Consider the following 10,578-nt stretch of genomic DNA (forward strand, 5'->3'; position numbering starts at 1 on the left):
ATGTCCACATCAATGATATCCTTTTCACTGCCCACCACAGGGACATCCTTCCCACTGTCCACCACATGGTGGTCCTCCCCACTGTCCTCCAGAGGGACATGCTTGCCACTGTAGATCACACTTAAGTCTTTCCCAATGTCCTTCCCACAATCCACAACATAAATGTCCTTCCCACTCTCCACCACAGGGACCTTCTTCCCACAGTTCACCACAGTAAGGTTATCTCTAATATCCACCACAGTGATGTCCTTACCACTGTGCACCTAAGTGACAACCTCCCCTCTCTCTAACACAGGGACATCCTTCCCACTGTCCACCACATGGTGTTTCTCCCCACTGTCCACCAAGGGACATGCTTCCCACTGTCCACTACATGGAGGTCCTTCACAATGTCCACAACATGGACATCCTTCCCACAATCTACAACATAAATGTCCTCCCCTCTGTCCAACTCATGGACCTTCTTCCCAATGTTCACCAGAGAAAGGTCCTTTCTACTGTCCACCACAGGGATGTCCTTACCACTGTCCAAACCAGTGACATCCTCCCGACTGTCCACAACAGGGATGTCCTTCCCACTGTCCACCACAGAAAGGTCTGCCCCACCATCCACCACAGGGATGTCCTTCCCACTCTCCACTTAAGTGACATCCTCCCCTCTGTCCACAAGAGGGACATTCACCACAATTCTTTCCCAATGTCCACAACAGAGATGTCCTTCCCACAGTAAAAAACATAAATGTCCTTCCCACTGTCCACCACAGGGACCTCCTTTTCACTGTCCACCACAGGGATTTCCTCCCCACTGTCTACCACAGTGTGGTCCTCCCCAATCTCCACCACAGTTAGGTCCTCTCCACTGTCCACCACAGTGACGTCATTTCAATTGTCCACACAAGAAATAATCTCCCCACTATCCACAACAGGGATGTTCTTCACACTGTCCACCAAAGAGACGTTCTACCCACGGCCCTCCACAGGGACATCCATGTCTGGTAGACAGTGGTCTACCAGAGAGGGATGTCCTACCCACTGTCCACCAAAGGGACATTCTTCCCACTGTCCAACTATGGTACACCTTTCAAATGTCTACCACAGAGACATCTTTCCCACTGACCACCACAAGGATGTCCTTCATACTGTCCACCATAAAGAAGTCCTCCCTGTTGTCCAGCAAAGGGACGTCCTTCCCATTGCTCACCACAGGAACATCCTCCCAATTGTCCACAGTGATATCCTTTTCACTGTTCACCACTGGGACATCCTACCCACTTTGCACAACAGGGACATTTTCCTGTGCTCAACAGGGACATTCTCCTTTGCCCAACAGGAATGTCAGCAACACTCTCCACTCCAGAGATGTCCTCTGCACTCTCCACAACAGGGACATCCTCCTCACTATCCACCAAAGAAACGTCTTTCCACTATTCACCACAGGGATGTCATTCCAAATGTCCAACACAGAAAAGTCCTCTTCACTGTCCACCACTGAGATGTCCTTCCCCCTATCCACCACAGGGATATCCTCCCCACTGTCCACCAGAGGGATATCCTTCCCACTGTTCACCACAAGGAGGTCCTTCCCAATATCGACAACAGGGACTTCCTTCCAACTGTTTACCACAGGGACTTCTTCTTAACTGTCCACCACACAAATATGTTCCCAAGTGTTCACTACAGGAACATCCATCCCACTAATTACCACAGGGACATACTCCCCACTGTCCTCCACAAGGATGTCCATCCCACTCTCCACAACAGAAAGGTCCTATTCACTGTCCACCACAGGGACATCCTCCCAACCATCCACCCCAAGGAGTTCCTTTCCAACAATCCAACACAGGGACGTCCTTCCCACTGTCCACCAAAGGACATCCTTCCCACTGTCCACAACACAGACATTTTCTCCACTATCTCCCACATGGATGTCCTTCCCACTGTCCAACACAGGGACGTCCTAACCCACAGTCCACCAGAGTGTGGTACTCTCCACTGTCCACCACAAGTACATCCTCCTGTGCACAACAGGGATGTCCTCACCACTGTGCACCACACAGATATACTTTGCATTGTCCACCATAGGGACATCATTCCCACTGTCCACCAAAGTGAGATCCTCCCTGCTGTCCACCAGAGGGGCCTCCTTACCACTTTCCACAACAGGGTCATCCTCACCACTGTCCACCACAGGGATGTCCTTCCCACTGTTCACCAGAGGGACCTATATGTTGTGGACAGTGGGAAGGATGTCCCTTTGGTAGACAACAAGTAGGACTTCTCTATGGTGGACTGTATGAAGGATGTCTTGGGGTGGTCAGTGGGGAGGATGTCCCTGTGGTGGACAGTTGGGAGGATGTCTCTGTGGTGGACAGTTGAAAGATGTACCTTTGGTAGACGGTGGGAAGAATGTCCCTTTGTTGGGCAGTGGGAAAAACATCCCTGTGGTAGACAGTGGGTAGGTTGTTCCTGTGAATGGCAGTGGGTATAACATCTCTGTGGTGGACAGCTGGTAGGACATCCCTGGTGTGGACAGTGGGGAGAATATTTCTGTGGTGGACAGTTGAAATGACATCCCTGTGGTGGACAGTGGTGAGGATCTACCTGTCGTGGAGATTGGGGAGGAACTCCCTGTTGTAGACAGTTGTTAGTACGTCCCTGTGGTAGACAGTGGGTAGTACGTTCCTGTGGTGGACACTGAGGAGGACGTCCCTGTGGTGGACAATGGAAAGAACATCCCTGTTGTGGACAGTGAGGAGGACGTCCCTGTGGTGGACAGTGGAAAGGACATCACTTTGAAGGACAGTAGAGCGGACCTCGCTGTGGTTGACAGTGGGAAGGAGGTCCCTGTGGTAGACAGTGGGAAGCACTTTTATGTTGTGGACTGTGGGAAGAACATCTCTGTTGTGGACATTGGGAAAGATCTCCTTTTGGCTAACTGTGGGAAGAATGTACCTCTTGTGGACAGAGGGGAATATGTCACTTAGGTGGACAGGGGGAAGGACATCCCTGTGGTGGACAGTGGGGAGGAACTTTCTGTGTTGGACAATATGAAGGACATCCCTGTTGTGGACAGTGGGGAGGATGTCACTGGTTGGGTCTGTGGTAAAGACATCCCTGTGATGGACAATAGAGAGGACCTTTTTGTGGTGAACAGTGGGAAGATGGTCCATGTGTTGGACAGTGGGGAGGACATTTATGTTGTGGATTGTGGGAAAGACATCCATATTGTGGACATTGGGAAGGACCTCCGTGTGGTGGACAGTGAGAAGCATGTCCCTTGGTGGACAGTGGGGAGAAACACCATGTGGTGGACAGTGGGAAGGACATCTCAGTGGTGGACCTAGGAGAGTACATAATTTAGTGGACATTGGGAAGTAATTTCCTGTTGTGTACAGCAGGGTGTACCTTTCTTTGGTGGACAGTGAGAAGGATTTGCATGTTGTGGACAGTGCGGAGGAAATCCCTTTGGTGGACAGTGAATAGGACATCCCTGTGGTGGACAGTAGAGAGGACTTCCCTGTGGTGGACAGTGGGAAGGAGGTCCCTGTGGTGGACCATAGAAATGACATGCCTGTTGTGGACAGGACAGAGGACATCTCTGTGGTGGACAGAAGAAAGGACCTCCCTGTGGTGGACAGTAGAGAGGACTTCCCTGTGGTGGACAGTGAATAAGAGGTCCCTGTGGATAGACATTTGAAGGTTATATATGGTGTGGACTTTGGGAAGGACCTCCCTGTTGTGGACATTGGGAGATACCTTTTGGTGGACAGTGGGAAGGATGACCCATTTATAGACAGTGGGGAGGACATCCCTGTTATGGTCTGAGGGGAGGATATCACTGAGGTGGACAGAGGGAAGGACGTCCCTGTGTTGGACAGCAGGGAGGACCTTTCTGTTTTGAATTGTGGGAAGGATATCCCTGTTATAGACAGTGGGGAGGACATCCCTGTGGTGGACAGTGGAGAGGATTTCAATGTGTTGGACAGTGGTGAGGATATTACTGTGGTGCACTGGAGAATGTCCTTGTGTTGCATAGTCAAAAGTATGTCCATATGGTGGAGAGTGCAGAGGACATCTGTGAAGTGGACAGTGGTTTGGACATCCCTGTTGTGCCAGTGGGGAGGATGTCCCAGTTGTTTACACTGGGAAGGACTTCACTGTGTTTGATAGTTGGGAGGACATCCCTGTTGTGGACAGTTGGGAGGATGTCACAGTGGTGGAGACTTGAGAATAGTGTCACTGTGGGGGACAGTGCAGAAGAAGACCTTGTAGACAGTAAGAAAAATGTTCCTGTAGTACACAAGAGAATGACTCTTTGGTGGACAGTGAGAAGGATGTCCTTGTAGTGGGGAGTGCAGAGGACATTTCTGGGGTGTACAGTGGTAAGAACATCCCTGTTGTGCACAGGAGGATGTCCCTGAGGTGTACAGTGGGGAGGACATCAGTGTGGTGGACAGGCAGAAGGATGCTCCTGTTGTGGACAGTGGGGAGGACCTCCCTGTGGTGGATAATACGTAGGATGTCCCTGTAGTTTACAGTGTGGAGGATATTCATGATGTGAACAGTGGTAAGGACGTCCCTGTAGTGGACATTGATGAGGACAACAATGTTGTGGATAGTGCTAAGGATGTCCTTGTGGTACACAGGAGGACAGTGGGAAGGACATCTCTTTGGTGTACAGTGGAAAGGATGTCCCTGTGGTGTACAGTTGGGAGGACCTCCTTGTGGTGGACAGTGGAGAGGACATTTCTGTGGTGGACAGTGTGATGTACATATTTTTTGAGGACAGTGCGGAGGACGTCAATGTGGTGGACAGTAGAAAGGACATCCCTGTGGTTGACAGTAGAGACTTCCCTGTGGTGGACAGTGGGAAGGAGGTCCCTGTGGTGGATAGTGGGAAGGACATATATGTTGTGGACTGTGAGAAGGACATCCCTGTTGTGGACACTGGGAAAGACTTCTTTGTGGTGGACATTGCAAAGTGTGTGCCCATGGTTGACAGTGGGAAGGACCTCGTTGTTATGGACAGTAAGAAGGACATTCCTGTTATGATCTTAGGAGATGATATCACTGAGGTGGACAGTGGGAAGGACGTCCTCTTGGTGGACAGAGGGGAGGACCTTTCTGGTGTGAATAGTGGGAAGGACATCCCTTTTGTAGACAGTGGAGAAGACATCTCAGTGTTGAACTTTGGGGAGGATTTCACTGTGATGGACAGTGGGGAGGATGTTACTGTGGTGCACTGGAGAATGTCCCTGTGGTGTATATTTGGAATCATGTCAATATGGTGGAGAGTGTGGAGGACATCTCTGTGGTGGACAGTGGTTACTACATCCCTGTTGTGCACAGGAGGATGTCCCTGTGGTTCACAGTGTGGAGGATGTCCCTGTTGTTTACAGTGGGAAGGACTTCGCTGTGTTTGATAGTTGGGAGGATATTCATGTTGTGGACAGTTGGGAGGATGTCTCTGTGTTTGAGTGTTGATAGTATTTCACTGTGGTGGACAGTGTAGATGAGTTCCTTGAGGATAGTAAGCACAATGCTCTTGTGGTGCACAAGAGAATGTCTCTTTGGTAGATAGTGAGAAGTATGTCCTTGTAGTGGGAGTGCAGAAGAAATCTCTGGGGTGTACAGTGGTAAGAACATCCCTGTTGTGCAACAGAGGATGTCCCTGAGGTGTACAGTGGGAAAAACATCCCTTTGGTGGACAATGAAGAGGACTTCCCTGTGGTGGACTGTTGATATGATGTCCTTGCGGTTGACAGTGGTAAGGACGTCCCTTTGGAGGACAGTGGGGAGGAAATCCCATTTGTGGACAGGCAGAAGGATGACTCTGTGGTGAGCAGAGTGGAGGACCTCCCTGTGGTGGACAGTGGGGAGGACATTTCTGTTGTGTACAGTGGGATGGATGTCTCTGTGGTGGAATTTGGGGAGGACATCACTTTGGTGGACAGTGGGGAGGATGTTTCTGTGGTGGAAAGTGGGAAGAATGTCCCTGTGGTGGACAGCAGGGAGGACATCTCTGTGGTCTACAGTGGGAAGGACATCTCTGTTTTGGAGAGTGGAAATAATATTCCTGTAGTGCACAGTTGTGAGGACGTCCCTGTTGTGCACAGGAGGATGTTCCTGTGGTGCAAAGTGAGTAGGATGTTTCTTTGGTGGACAGTGGGAAAGACGTCAATGTGGTGGACTGTTGGTTGGTCCACTCTTTAGTGAACATTGGGGAAGATGTCCCTGTGGTGGACAGTGGAAAGGATGTCCCTGTGGTGCACATTGGTCAGGATGTACCTGGTGTGCACAGGAGCATGTCCCTGTGGTAAACGGTGAGAAGGACATCAGTGTGCTGGACATTGGTGATGATGACCCTGTTTTGGACAGTTTTATGGATATCCTTGTGGTACACAGGAGGACATCCCTGTGGTAGAGAGTAGGGAGGACCTCTCTCTGATGGACAATGGGGAGGAAATCCCTGTGCTGGACAGTTGGGTGGACCTCCTTGTGGTGGACAGTGTGTAGAACATCCCTGTGGTGAACAGTGGGGAGGACATCCCTGTGCTAAACTGTAAAAATAATGTCCTTTTGTGGACAATGGAAGGATGTCCATGTTGTTGCCAAGGGGAGTATTTCCCTATGGTGGACAGTGTGGAGGACCTCCCTGTGGTTTACATGGGTAGGATGTCTCTGTGGTAGACAGTGGGGAGGACATTCCTGTTTAAAGTTGGGAGGACATCCTTGTTGTGGACAGTGGGGATGACATCTCTGTGGTGGACACTGGGAAGAATGTCCCTGTGGTGGACAGTGGAGAGAATGTACCTGTGGTGGACAGTGGAAAGGACGTTCTATGGTGGACAATGGGAAGACTGTCCCTGTGGTGGAGAGCAATAAGGACTTCTCAGTGGTGGCCCGTGGGAACGACATCCCTGTTGTGGACAGTAAAAGGAAGTCCCTTTCATGCACATTGGAGAAGATGTTCCTCTAGTGAACAGTGGGAAGGACATCCCTGTGGGGGACAGTGGTTAGGATGACACTGTTGTTCACAGGAGGATGTCCTTGTGGTGGACAGTGGGGAGGACCACACGCTGGTGGACTGTGGGTTAGAACATCCCTGTGATGGACAGTGGGAAGGATGTCCATGTGGTGGACAGTGGGTAGGACCTTTCTGTTATGGACAGTGGGATGGATGTCCTTGTGGAGGACAGTTGGCAGTATGTCCCTTTTGTGTACATTGGGATGTATGTTTCTGTAGTGGACAGTTAGGAACATATTTGTGTGTCAGAGAGTTAGGGAGACGTACCTGTGGTAAACAGTGGGAAAGAAGACCTTTTTGCAGATAGTGAAAAGATGTCCATGTGTTGGACAATGGGAAGGATGTCCCAGTTGTAGACAGTGGGGAGGTTCTCCCTGTGGTGGACAGTAAGTAGGACTTCCATGTGGTGGACAGTGGGGAGGAAGTTTCTCTTTTAGACAACTGAGAGTATGTTACTGTGGTGGACAGTGTGAAGGACATCCCTGTGGTGGACAGCAGGGAGGACCTCTGTGTGGTGGACAGTGGTAAAGATGTCCCTGTGATAGACAGTGATGAGGATCTTTCTGTTGATGGAGAGGACCACCTCATGGTGACAGTGGAAAGGACATCACAGTGGTGGACAGTGGTGAGGAGGTTTCTGTTGTGGACAGTGGTGAGGAAGTTTCTCTGGTGCAAAGGAAAACGTCCCTTTGGTGGACAGTGGAAAGTATATCTCTGTGGTGGACAGTAGAGAGATACACACTGTGGTGCACAGTGGGAATAACATTTATGTTGTGGACAGTGGAAGAACATTTATGTGGGACAGAAGGAAGTCCCAGTATTCGATATTGGGAAAGACCTCCTTGTGCTGAAAAGTGAGAAGGATATCCCTCTGCTAGACAGTGGGGAGGACATCCCTGTGGTGGACAGTGGTGAGGAGGACCCTGTGGTAAACAGTGGTAAGACTGCCCCTGTGGTGGACAGCAGGGAGGACTTCACTATGGTGGAGAGTGGGAATGACGTCCCTGTGGTGGACAATGCAAAGTATGTCCTTGTGGTGCACAGTGGTGAGGACATCTCTCTTGTGCACAGGAGGATGTCCTTGTGGTGCACAGTGGGGGGGGATGTCCCTTTGGTGGACAACAGGGAGGAATTCTCTATGGTGGACTGTATGAAGGATGTCCTTTCGGTGATCAGTGGGGAAGACATTTCTGTTTTGAACAACTGAGAGGACAGTACTGTGGTGGACAGTGGGAAGGAGGTCCCTGTGGTGGACAGCAGGGAGAACCTCTCTATGGTGGACAGTGGTAAAGATGTCCCTGTGATAGACAGTGATGAGGATGTTACTTTGGTGGACATGGAAAGAACTTCCCTGTTGTGGACAGTGGTGAGGACCTCCCTGTCTTGGATATTGGGAAGGACGTCCCTGTGGTGAAGAGTGGAAAGGATGTTTCTGTGGTAGACAGTGGAGAGAACCTCCTCATGGTGGAAAGTGGAAAGGACGTCACAGCGGTGGACAGTGGTGAAGAAGTTTCTGTGGTGGACACTGGTGAGGATGTTTCTCTGGTGCAAAGGAAAACATCCCTTTGGTGGACAGTGGAAAGTACATCTCTGTGGTGCACAGTAGAGAGAAACACACTGTGGTAGGAAGAACATTTATGTTGTGGACAATGTGAAGGAAATCCCTGTTGTCAATATTGGGAAGGACCTCCTTGTGGTGAACAGTGGGAAGGATATCCCTCTGGTGGAATGTGGAAAGGACATCATTGTGGTGGACATGGGGAAGGACATCCCTGGGGTGGACAGTGAAGAGGGCATTTCTGTGTTGGACATTTGTGATGACATCCCTGTGGTGAAGAGTGGGAAAGACATTCATTTGGTGGATAGTGGTGAGGATGTCCCTGTACTTGAGAATGCAGAGGACATCTCTGAGGTGGAGACGTTGCTGACCTCCCTGGCGTGCAAAGGAGGATGTCCCTGTGGTGAACAGTGGTGAGGATATCCCTGTTGTGCACAGGAAAATGTCCCTGATGTGCAAAGTGGGTAGGATGTCTCAGTGGTGAAGAGTGAAAAGGATGTCACTGTGGTGGACAATTTGGAGGATGTCCCTGTGGTGGACAGTGGGAAGGATATCCCTTTTGTGGACAGTGGGAAGGACATAGCTCTGGTAGACAGAGGGAATGACATCCCGGTTGTGGACAGTGGGAATGACAACTCTTTTGTCGACAGTGGGGAGGATGTCACTGGTTTGGACAATGGTAAGGACATTCCTGTGGTGGACAGTAGAGAAGACCATTATGTGGTGAACAGTGGGAAGAAGGTCCATGTGTTGGACAGTGGGGAGGATATTTATGTTGTGGATTGTGGGAAATAAGTCCATGTTGTGGACATTGGGAAGGACCTCCGTGTGGTGGACAGTGTGAAGCATGTCCTTCTCAAGGACAGTGGGGAGAAAAATCCTGTTGTGGGTAGTGGGAAGGACATCTCTGTGGTTGACATATGTGAGGACATCATTTAGTGGTCATTGGGAAGAACATTCCTGTTGTGGACAGCAGGGTGTACATTTCTATGGTGGAAATTGGGAAGGATATGCCTGTTGTGGACAGTGCAGAGGATGTCATTTTGGTGGACAGTGGAAAGGACATCCCTGTGGTGGACAGTAGAGAGGACTTCCCTGTGGTGGACAGTGGGAAGGAGGTCCCTGTGGTGGACCATGAAATAACATGACTGTTGTGGCCAGGGCGGAGGACATCCCTTTGGTGGACAGTGGAAAGGACATACCAGTGCTGGACAGTAGAGAGGACTTTCCTGTGGTGGAGAGTGAGCAGGAGGTCCCTGTGGTGGACATTGGAAGGACATATATCTTTAGGACTGTGGGAAGGACGTCGCTGTTTTGGACATTGGGAAAGACCTCCTTGTGGTGAACAGTGGGAAGTATGTCACTCTGGTGGACATTGGGGAGGAACTCCTTGTAGTGCACAGTGGGAATGATGTCCCTGTGGTGTAGAGCGGGGAGGTCGTCACTTATGTGGACAGTGGTAAGGACATCTCTGTGGTGGATAGTAGATAGGACCACTCTGTGGTGAACAGTGGGAAGAAGTTTCCTGTGGTGTGGAGTGGGAAGGATATTTATGTTGTGCGTTGTGGGAAGGACGTATATTTTGTGGGCATTGTAAAGGAACTCTATGTGTTTTACAGTGGCAAGCATGTCCCTCTGGTGGACATTAGGGAGGACCACCATGTGGTTGACAGTGTGAAGGACATCCCTCCGGTGGACAGAGGAAAGGACATAATTGAGTTGGACGTTAGGAAGTATGTTTCTGTTGTGGACAGCAGGGTATACCTTTCTGTGGTGGACAGTGGGAAGGACATACCTATTGTGGACAGTGCATTGGACATCCCTGTGGTGGACAGTAGAGAGGCTTTCCCTGTGGTGTACATTGGGATGAAGGTCCCTGTGCTGGAGAGTGAAAAGAACATGCCTGTTGTGGACAGTGTGGAGGACATCCCTGTGGTGAACTGTGAAAAGACTTCCCTGTGGTGGACAGTACAGAGGACTTCCCTGTGGAGGA

The sequence above is a fragment of the Arvicanthis niloticus genome, chromosome 7, assembly GCF_011762505.2.
Source record: "Arvicanthis niloticus isolate mArvNil1 chromosome 7, mArvNil1.pat.X, whole genome shotgun sequence".
Classification (NCBI taxonomy): Eukaryota; Metazoa; Chordata; class Mammalia; order Rodentia; family Muridae; genus Arvicanthis; species Arvicanthis niloticus.